At 40.9% G+C, this 11451-nt stretch overlaps 1 long non-coding RNA gene across 3 annotated transcripts in view; it reads left to right on the top strand.

Annotated features, from left to right (window-relative positions):
* Nucleotides 1-11004, top strand: part of LOC107196589 — a 14257-nt gene extending 3253 nt beyond the window's left edge. The window contains exons 4-5 of one of the 3 annotated variants that reach the window (XR_001518028.2): nt 6168-6328; nt 9097-11004. This is a non-coding gene — a long non-coding RNA (uncharacterized LOC107196589). Of the gene's footprint in view, nt 1-6167; nt 6329-6971; nt 8423-8976 lie in introns of those variants that run through there. The other 2 variants (XR_001518029.2, XR_003043964.1) reach the window with 2 other exon arrangements.
* Nucleotides 11005-11451: the final 447 nt, after the last annotated feature.

The raw sequence follows: 11451 nt of genomic DNA, 5'->3' as shown, positions 1-11451 counted from the left end.
GTTTCCTTGCTGAGAGAGAACAGAGGATAAACAGGCTCCAATGTGGCAAGTAGCTTTAGAAGTCTGTTGAAAGGTCAGTGATTGGAGCAGAGGGACTGAGTGGCCACGCCGAGTGGTGAGAATTGGGCGGGGGTCAGTAACGAAGGGCCTTTTATACTGCGATGAAAGTTGAATTTTATTCTGAAACTTATGGGGAGCCATCAAAGGATTTTAAACTGAGTGGGGAAAGCTAATCTAAAACTTTATCAAGTTTACGTGAGCGACATTGTGGAAAATGGATTGGAAGGGGCACAAATAGCAGCTGAAAATACTCAGAACATCTTCCAGACCTGCTCCAGTCTGACCCAGTTGTTCTCCCGGGAACCCACACTTGCTCTCTCGGTGGCTCTTCTCATCATCTTCCTGGGTCGGCTCCTCTCTCCCTCTTGCCCTCACCTTCTTCGAGTAGGTCGCCATGTAAAAATCCTAAGAAACGTTGCTTTATAGGTAAAAGTTCTTGTAAGTCGGAAATGACTTTATTCTGCCCTCACTCTCGATTGGGAGAATTCTAGGTTGAAGAACGTTTTCCCTCAGAACTTCATAGCCACTGCTCCATTGTCTGGAGTGATATCAGTCTGTTCTTCCCTTTGATCTCACATTCGAAAGAATTATCTTGTGCTCTGCATCTTCTTGAGCATTGTACTTCAGCCGCGCTGGCCTCTTCTTGTTGTACCTTGAATGTGTCAAGCTTTTATCTACCTACTTGTTTCCTCTTCCTGGAATTTTCTTCCCCAACTCTACTCGTGGCTGTTTCGCTAATCAGGTCTGAGCTCAAATGTCAGCTCTTAGAGAGGCCTTCCCTTAGCAATGCAGCTAAACTAGCAAATACTGGATGGGCAAAAAGTGTTTATTGAATTAATTAAAATTAACTAATTAGTTAATAAGTTGGATTCTATAGGAGTATTTCATAAAGGGGTTTGTATTCGGCCAAATTCACAATCTTATTCATTTTAAATTGGCAATCCACATGGAAAAAAGTGAATCTCAAATTCCTACATCATCTAATACATACAAATTTATTCAGATGCCTTATAAATCTAAATGTAAAAGAAAAACTAATAAATATTCTAGAATAAAATATGAAATGTCTTCATGACCTTGGAGGATGGCAGATTCTTAAACAGAACACAAAAAGTATTAACCATTAAAATAAAACAATAAACTGGACTAGATTAAAATTTAAAACTTCTATTCATCGAAAGACGCCACTGAGTGCAAAGGCAAATGAGAAAAGATATTTGCAATATACAGCACACAAAGGACTCATTTGTAGAATATATAAAGGACTTGCACATTTAAAAAGAAAAAAAGAAAACCTAATAGAAAAACAAGCAAAAGACTTGAACAGACTCCCCACAAAAGAAGATATCCAAATGGCTAATAAACATGAAAATAGTGCTCAATTTCACTTTTCATCAAAGAAATACGAAAGATTTTTTTCTACGATTCCATTTTTATAAAATTCCATTTTATAAAATTTTTATAAAATTATGAACCATTTTATAAAATGGGTTTAAAGCCAAGGTGTTAGTTATCATTGCTTTTTATTGTGAGTAAGTGGGGATTGGGGGACTGGGTAGAACTGGGAGAGAGCACAAAGGGAATTTCTGGGTGCTGGTAATGTTTTAGCTTTTGATCTAAGTGCTGGTTACGTAGGTATATGTAGAGTTTGTGAAATTTATTAATCTGTACACTTATGATGTGTTCACTTTCCTGTAGGCATATCTCAATTAAGTTTGCCAAAAAAATTATTGTTGTGGGGATTAAATAACATAAGTTAAAGAACTCAGTTCAGTTCCTATTATATGAAGGTACTTATTAGATGTAAAATTCATAGTATTAATAGTGCCCAGTAAGCATGAAGAGCCAAAGTGAGACACTCACTCATTAAGCAGTACAAAAAGTAAATTAAAAAAATTGGGTCACAGCCATTGGGATGGCTAGTATCAAAAACAAAAACCAAACAAAAAAAAAAAGCAGGAAATAAGTGTTGGCAAGGATACGGAGAAATTGGAAACCTTGTGCAATGCTGATGGGAATGTAAAATGGATTATGGTTCCTCAAAAAATTAAACATGGAATCAGCATATAATCTAGCAATTCCACTTCTGAATATGTACTCAAAATAATTGAAAGCATGAACTTGAACATATATTTGTACATCAAAGTTCAAAGCAGCATTATTCACAGCAGCATTATCTTTAGCCAAAAGATAGAAACAACACAAATGAATGAACAAATGGATAAACAAAATATAGAATGTATATACAATAGAATATTATTCAGATTTAAGAAGGTATGAAATTCCAACATATACTACAACATGGATGAATCTTGAAGACATTATGCTAAGTGAAATAAGCAAAAGAACACAAAAAGACAAATATTGTTACCAAAAAATATTATCCCCTGTGCTCTGCATATCATCTTTTTTCATAAATTAATAAATTAAGTGACCTATACATGTTGGTCTATTTCTAGACTATTCTATTAGCCTATCCGTCTAATCTTGGGCCAAAATATCACACTGTCTTAGTTACACTGGCTTTACAATAAGGCAAGTTATACGGTAGTGTGAGCCTTCTTGCTCATTCTTCTTCAAGATTGTCTTGGCTATTCTTGGCCTTTTGTATTTCTATATACAGTTTAGACTTACTCTGCTTATCGATTTCCATTTTAAATAAACATGCTGGGATTACACTGAATCTATTAATCAATTTGAGGACAGTTACAGTTCTTTGAATTAAAAACTATTTTATCAGTATAACGATGAGAAAACTGAGGTTTGGAGAGCTTAAGTAACTCGCCAAAGGTCACATGGGCAGGATTTAAACCCAATGCTGCACTTTTCTGTCTGACTTCAGAGCCTTTACATTGAACCATTCCTTCCAAGTAGACTGAAGTATTTCTATTCTATCACCACATGGATATGAAGCCCCTGAGGACAGAAAGTATGTCATCCATGTTTGTATCTCCTTAGCTCCTAGACAGTGTCCAGGACTAAGAAACTGCTCTATAAATATTCATTAAGGGATTTGTTAAATGATGAATGAGTCAGGGAGTGAATCACTAGCTTCCGAGAACCTAATCACATGCTGACAGTCCAACGCATTTGTATTCGCCCTACAGATACAAACACCCAAAGTAAACAAAACTAACATTGATTAAAGCAAAATTTTGTTTTGTTACATTTTAACCCCTAAGAGCCTAAGTCTTACCACAGTAAATCAGATCCAATGTAGAATTTTGTCCCTGAAGACGACATCAAAGGACAAATTTTGGCTGGGAACAGTCATAGTCCCTGACGTTCACCTAACTGCTATTTGATTTCCTCTCGGCCTCTATCCAGCTTGTTCTCATTTTGATCCAACTGTCTTGACTAAACTGGATTAACTACATTGCCATGTGCTCAACACTGCTAGGTATAAGGGGAGTTTGCTGGATTTGGGCTGCTCTCCATCTACTTCTTCTCCGTAACAGCACCCTACTTTCCTTTATTGGAATCATCTCTTCTGCATCAAGCATAGTCTGGTGGGTCCTACCTACTCCTAGCCACAAGGTAGGCAGATGATCCAAGGCTGACCAATCTGATGTTCCTTCCCTGGGACTGGAATCTTGAGCAGGGAGCAAATAAACAGGGATTGGCTGCAGCACCATCCCCCTGGCCAGCACGGACCTGGTGCCTCCTCCAAGGGTATCACTGTTGAGGTTTCCTAACCATGATCCCCAGGCTCCCGTCCATTCTCAGAGACCCCAGTAGCCTTCTAATAAATGTATTTTCTGCTTAAATAGTTTAGTTCGGGTTGAAACCAAAAGTTTTTAACTGAAACATAATCTCATACCAGAAGTGGGATTTTGTAAGGCTAAGCAGAGACGTTTTGGTGAAGGGAAAGAACTGATATGAGAATTTAGTAATTCTTTGTTATGTTATAGTAAACAGCTGGTTAATCTATTGCTGTTACACCTTGAGATTCAGGCTTTAACATTAAAAGGTATTGTAAGAGAATCTCACATTTTAGAGTGTGCTGATACTTTCTTCAGCGAGGTCTTCTAAGAAGGAGACAAACTGAACCCAGTCTATGCAACAATGAGAGGGAAGAAAGTACAGATTTGCTAAGAGTTGTCTTTTTGCCAATGGCCTGCAGTTACAGTTGTCTGGGGATACAGTAAAATCTCAATTCTCTACCCTCAAGTTAAAGTTAGCAGAAGAAAGGTGGGAACATAGGAACCCAACAGGAAATAAGATCAAGGCCTGGAAGAGACCCCTCCCAAGCACCCCCTGTTATGCCTTGAAGAAAGAAGTCAACAGTCCCCTTGGGAAGATGCAGCAGGATGCAGTCTGCGAGCAGCACAGAACAGTAGTTAGAGCAGGACTATAGAGCCAGGCTGCCTGGGTTTGAATCCCTGCTCTGCACTTAAGAGCAAGATCTTTACTGCTCAATGACTAATTTTTGCAAAAGGAGAATGATAATGGTTCCTGTCTTATAGGGTTGCTGTGAGGATGAAACAAGTTAGTACACACAAAACCTTTAAAACAGTGCCTGCCCCACAGTAAGTAATCCATAAATGTTACTCCTAATATTTTTGTTGTCATTGTGAGGAAGGGGTAGTTTTGTGAGTCATCCCCACCTAACCTGTCGTTTTAGATTATTCTCAGGTAGAGGACAAGATAGAAATATTAAAGTGAGGGCAAAAGGGATGACCAGAGCACCTGGGCCTATTGCTAGGAGATAACTATTCTTAGGCAGGTTCTAGTTTCAAAGACCATGATCCAGTAAGATCTCTGACCCTTATTACTATTCATAGTGTTAGCCAGAAGCAAATTAACCGGAATCTCATTAACATTTTTTAAAATTTAATTTATTTGGGTAACATTGGTTAATAACAATATATTAGTTTAAGGTGTACAACTTTATAATACAACATCTGTGTATTCCATTGTGTGCTCACCACTCAAAGTCTAGTCTCCTCCCATCACCATATATTTGATTCCCTTCATCCTTTGCATCTTCTACCCACCCTTTCTTCTCTGATAATCACCATACTGTTGTCTGTGTCTATGAGTTTGTTTGGTCTGTTTGTGTATTGCTTTTGTTTTATATCCCACATATGAGTGAGATCACATGGTTCTTGTTCTTTTCTGTCAGACTTATTTCACTTAGTTTGATATTATCAAGATCCATCCATGTTGCCACAACCCATTAATTTTTTTAGGGCATCATTTTGCCAAAGAAACCTCAAATCTGGCCCACAGTGGTCTGTGATCATGATTTCCAGACCCCCAAACTCATATCAGCAGGTAGAGAGCTGCTAAAACAGCACAGCCCCCAGAAGGACCATCCTCTTCAATGTATATGTCGTATGGCCCATGAAGGACAATCCACAGGAGAGATTTTTTTTTTTTCTGAAGAGACAAGCAGGGGCCACAGAGGGCAAAGGGCAAAGGGAGGCTTCCAGAGGGCAAAACTAGGGAAGATACATGCTTGCTGCCTGTGCAGGACGTTCATGTGATTCCTGGTAAAATATGGCATGGGCTGTGGACTGGTGACCACTGACAGTTGTTTCCTTTTCTTTCCTTTTCCAAATGAGAGTTTTCACCGCAATTACCCTGTTTTCTCTCCGATCCTGTTTTCTGAGTACATCAGAGGTGATTCCATGTACCACTTAGCCTTTCCACCACACAAGATCATAAGAGCTCCATATATGATGATTGCACATCACCCAGACAACCAGAATGAATGAAACTGTGGCTCATCGCTCTTGGGAAAAGAGGTTTTTTATATTTATGTAGAGAGTAGGAACTTTTGAAGGTATATTTAAGGGAATATAGGTGAATATAGGAATATAGGTGGGTATTGAATAGTTAAAAGGGGTGGACTGTACTGGATCGATGTTTTTGCAACTCAGCATCCACTCACTTTTCTTCTGATAAAAATAACTCATCCAAATGTGATTTGTTTGGCATTGTGAAAATTCCTCCAAATCCGGGTATGGGCCTTGATTTCTTTTTGGCCAATCAGCATATCTCATTCCCTGGCTATGTAAAGAAAGCCAATGCAATTTGATACATATGTTAAGTCTGGAAAAAGAAGAGTTCTTCACTCCTCTCTCTCCATCTCTCTTCCACAGAAGTTACTGGAAAGCAGACGGCGCCCCCCGCCCCCTTCCTCTGCATGGTGTCTGTTAAGATACGAGACTTCTAGACACTGTGGGAGATGAGGAGGAGCTGGCCCTTGGTGACATTGTTTAATTCTAGCCCTCATCTCAATCAGCATAAGAAGTTCCAACAGGTACATTAGCAGGATTGGTGCTTTTATCTTTTAATAAGAAATCCGTTATTTATCAAGAGCTTTGTGGTTTACATAGCATTTGCCTGGACAGATCTCCTGATCTTGTCACCTCCCCTGTAGGGCAGGCCAAACTTGCATTATTATCCTCCATTTATTAGATGAGGAAACTGGGTTGGAGAGATTCTGCTTTTCTCAGACACTCAGCCAGTCATTAGAGGAGCTGGAGCTTGAACCCAGGTGTGCCTCCAGGAAAAAATCTCATATTGCAGCAGGAGTTGCACAGAAGCCATCACAAAACATAGCAAGTAAAAGCAGACAGACATGCACCCAACCCACCTGCTTTCCTCTTAGCCTCAAATTCTCAACAGCAGTGCCTGGATTTCAAATCCTGAGCACCAGCACAGTTGCTTCTGCGGGAGGGGAAGTGACTTCGTTTGAGATATTTCTGGTGCAGTCAAGCGGGAGGTCATTTTTTTTGTGTGTGGTTTCATTGATTTTATGATGAGGGAGTCTGTGATCTTAGTTGGAAATATTTATACTTTAAAGAGAGAAACCCAGGGGACTCAGTCGTGTCTGTAGGCCAGTCACTCCCAGGGACCTTCTTAATTTAGCGATTCCTCCCTTCCATCCCCCCTCCTGTCAGTCTTCCTTTATACAGGGCGGGACTGAGTGGGTGATGAATTTATGAGACTGGAGCTCCAGAGCCCACGTGGAGGAGTAAATTACAAGTGACTATACTTCCTGGATGGGCCAGCCTTCTTAGCCCTGGCGACACTTCAAAGCTTCCAGAAAATTCCCCAAGAAGAACAGCCAGTCTCTGCAGGGCTCTGTGTAGCCCTCTGATGGCTCTGTTAGACAACTGTCCGAGTATTCTCCAATGTCTGTGGGCTTTTGTTCACTTGTTTGCACATCCCTCTTTGGCAGTTAGCCATGCTCTTTGGCAGAAAGAGACACTGAAGCACAGGGAGGCCAAGGCTGTGAACCCAGCAGGCTCGGGAGCTGAACTCCAGCTGTCAGTCTGGAATTCCATCTACCTGCCCTACATACCAGAAGGGCCAGGATTGTGCTTATCTACCTTTGAATCCCCATTTCTAGCACAAATTATGGCAATAGCTGGAGCTTAATACCTTTTTTGTGGAAAGAATGGACAACTTTGCTGTCCTGTTCTTTATGCCAAATTTGATTAAAGCCCAATTCGAATCCTATAGGCCACAGAGAACAAAGAAGGTTTGACGTTCATAGATGTTGGATAGTGTCCAAACTGATTCCTTAGTAACTTCTAGGCACCAAAATAAAAACATGTTACTAAAATTGCTGTACAATTTATGAAGCCTTTTTACTTATATCTTGTCATTATCCCTGTAACAACTCATCCCTGTAACAGCTGGCATAGTTGTGCCCATCTCAGAGATGAGGAAACAAATACAGAGAAGTTGGGTAATTCATCACAGTCACACAGCTGATATGTGACAAAGCCAGGACGCAAACCCCTGTCTTTCCATTCTGAGTTCAGTGTTCTTTCCACTGTATCGTACCAAGGGCTACGTTTTTGTTCCTGCCTTCTGTGGGGCCCCAGAAGGGCTACTGGAGATAGAGGAAGGTGAAATCAAGGTTAGGAAATCCCTGATTTTGCCTGGGGCAATGGAGAAGAAAGATGAAGGTTTTCTCCATGGTTCACTCATTTCCTGAGCACCTAGTACATGCCAGTCTCCATGATTGACATGTACCTGCTTCCAGGGGAAGATTTACAGGGAAGCTGAAGCTTTGGGCCCCTCCTTTATGCAGACCCCGGCTCTGGGTAATGAGGCCCTTCAATTAACTACACAGAAACACTTGAAATATCCTGAGTTCATATATAAGAGAAACCTGATAGAGGTTTTCCAAATTTGACCACAACCCTAAAAAAGTACCTGATATTATAAATGAGTTGTGAAGCTGAATAATAAGTTCTCAATAATAAAAAACAAATTTTAATCAAGCATACTAAGGAAGACAGAATTATCTTTCTCTTTTGACTATGGAAAATACTACAAAATCATTGTCATGTTGAGGAGTGATCAAAAAGTATGCAGTCAAAACATAGCAAAGTAAGTATTTTAAAGAGTTATGTTTAGGTAGTTAATGTTTTTAATTGTCATTTTCTTCTTGATTTTGTGATATTTATGTTATTTGTCAGCTTTTAAAATGTGTTGTTTTTGCCATTTCTAATTCTAAATCAATGTTCATTTTGCAGTTAACTTATAATTGTAATTTCCATTCTTTTTTCTTAAAGAGGGCCCTGTCAAAACGTAAAAGTGTCAGGCCCCATACAATTTGGGTCTGTCCCTGTGTGGGTAATCTCATTTAAATGTTATAATAACTCTATAAGAATTACTATTGTTATCTTCGTGTTACTGATGAAGAAAGTAAGGTTTAGAGATGATCCTTTTGCCCCAGATCCTGCAAACTAGAAAGGAGTAAAACCTGGTTTCAAACTATCATTTGACTCAAAGCCCATGTTTTTCTCACCATGTTACTACCGGAACTACCCTTTGTGGAAATTCATCCATGGTCCAACCACTTAATGTTTTGGGAAACTGCAGTTTAAAAATCCGTTCACAAATCCTTCGATGCTCTTCTCTCCCCATCTCCTCTCCCCTTGAGTACAGGTTGGAGTTAGTGACTTTCTTCTCACAAATGAATGTGGAGGAAATGGTGATGTATGATTGGGTCTTAAAAGGCACCATGGCTTCCCTCTGGCTTTCTCTCTCATGGATCCCTCATTTCAGGAGAAGTTGACTCTCACGAAGACATTCAACCAGTCCTCATGGCGAGGAACTGAAGCCTTGTGCAACAGCCATGTGACGAGCCATCTTGAAAGCAGACTTTCTGGCCCCAGTCAAGCCTTCGGATAACTGCAGCCTGGCCAACATCTTGACTGCAATATCTTGAGAGACTCTGATCCATGGAAGAAGCAGTGTGGCTTCAGGAATTAAGCCTCAACTCCAAATGTCCTTAATCCTCATAGGCCCTTCCTTTCACCCACACGGTGCAGAAACAAGCTGTGCTACATGCTCTGGAACCAGAAACTCGATCTGCATGCCATTGGCCAATTCTGTGAGGTCTGAGGACACCATGAAAACAGCCAAAGATACTTGGTCTGAGGAAAAGGGATGCACACAGAGGCTTCAGGAGGCCACTCCATGTATTCTGAGGGGAACCCTCATGCCTGTGTTGCTCTTTTGTATGGGGACAAACCACAGGGCTCTGCACAAGCAGATAGAATTGACAGTGACTCAGAGACAGGGAACTGCTCTATGCAGCAACTGGGATTTGTTGGGGGCTCCAGAGCCTGACCTAAAGTGAGGGACTTTATGGGAAAGATGCCGAGACAAGGCTTTGCAAGCTCGTCTGGTGGCCCTATTTGAAACAGTCTTCTCTCTGCCCTCAAATCAGCTGTTTCCAGGCAGGGTGCGTCTCCCTCTGCAGGATCTTCAGGGCCAGGCTTGCCAACACCAAGCAGAATACAAAGAGCCCCGAGAGAGATCAGATTTCTTTTTCCCACTTAGGAAGTGAGCTCTTCTGATTTCAAAAGAATACATTTCCTTGCCCATTAAAAAAAAAATCTCCAAATGCTGCTTCAGGCTGACAAATCCAGTTGAATCATTATTGACATTTAGTGTTTGTCCAGGACATTCAGGGCATTTTTGTCTGGGATTGAGAGTTTTCCCAGGGTGAGGGCCTTTCAGTGCTAAAATGGGGACAATCCTAGGCAAGTAGGACAGTTGGTCACCTATTGGCATTTAATAAGTGGGAAGCCACGTAAATCCAGTATTTTTTAAATAAAAAGTTAATGATATTATTTATCACTCACCCTCAGGAAAGCATATTTTAGCAAGAAATAAAACTCTTTGTACTGGATGTCTTCAGGAAAGCCCAGAGCTCTTTTGGGAGGAGGAAGTGGAAAGAGGGAAGGACATAGTTCTGCTTTCTAGACTTGTCCTCTTTACCTTAAATATGAGTTCTTATCAGTAGCCCTTGCAAATGATAACTCACCTGGAGGACTGTGCTCTTCTAGAAAGACAAGGTAAGAGGTAAGTTGTTCTGTGACTAAACACGTTGATAAAGGAGAAAGCTGCTTAATTTAAAATGCAAGCAATGATCTCCAAAGGACACCTAATTCTCACAGGTTTGCACTCTTCTTGAATATGAATATCAGCCTACAAAATCCATTTTGCAAGAAAAGTAACTTTTTTTTTTTAAGTGCCTAACTTAATTTCTGTTAGGAGTCTCCATTGTATTGTGGTGGTAGGAACTTGATCTTAGCGAGTTCTGGAGTCCTTATCTTTTCTTCAAGCTCATATCTAAGTTCAAGGAGGGGGACACTTAATATAGTGCTAAGGTCTGGGCAGGGATGGGACAGCAGCATCTGCTAACACTAAGCAAATACTTATTGAGCGCTTGTGCTATGCCAGACACTAAGTGTTTTATATGCATTCTCTCTTTTTATCTCAGATTAGTACCAATCTGCACAATTTTTGTCCCCAGTTTACACAAAAGGCATGGAGAAGAGACTTACCTTAGGATTACATACTAGTAAGAGGCAGAGCGAAGGTTGAAACCCACTGGCCTGAGTCTAGAGGCGACCCACCCAAAGCCATGCATTTAATAAACATTGATTGATCCATCGCCTATTACCTGACTGAGGCTCACAGGATGGAGCAGTGAACAAAGCAGAGAGAGACCCCAGCCCTCGAGTTCCCATCCTGGCCTCCATATGCCTCTGCCTCTTTGCAGCAGCCAGGAGACATCCACTCCCGTGCTGGCCCTGGGGCATCATTTCCCCCAGGCGGCATCTTTCCTTGTTCCCATTCTAGAGGACTCTTCAGGCCCAGCAACTAACTCTCTCTCTCTCTGTCTCTGTCTCTGTCTCTGTCTCTGTCTCTGTCTCTCTCTGTCTCTCTCTCTCATTTCTAGCTACTCTCTTTTGACTGCCACACTTCTAAGACAACGGAAATTTATTCTGTTGTGTGCACCATGCTGGCCAGAGAGAAACTTTGCAGGACTAAGACCCCTTTTACTTCCAACTGCCCTCAAACCAGGGCACATTTGCTCACATGTCAGTGCCCAGGGAACAACCTGCA

Source organism: Pteropus alecto, unplaced genomic scaffold (assembly GCF_000325575.1).
Source record: "Pteropus alecto unplaced genomic scaffold, ASM32557v1 scaffold98, whole genome shotgun sequence".
NCBI classification, from domain to species: Eukaryota; Metazoa; Chordata; class Mammalia; order Chiroptera; family Pteropodidae; genus Pteropus; species Pteropus alecto.
Note: the sequence above shows the minus strand (reverse complement) of the source record. Positions and strands in the feature narration are given on the sequence as shown.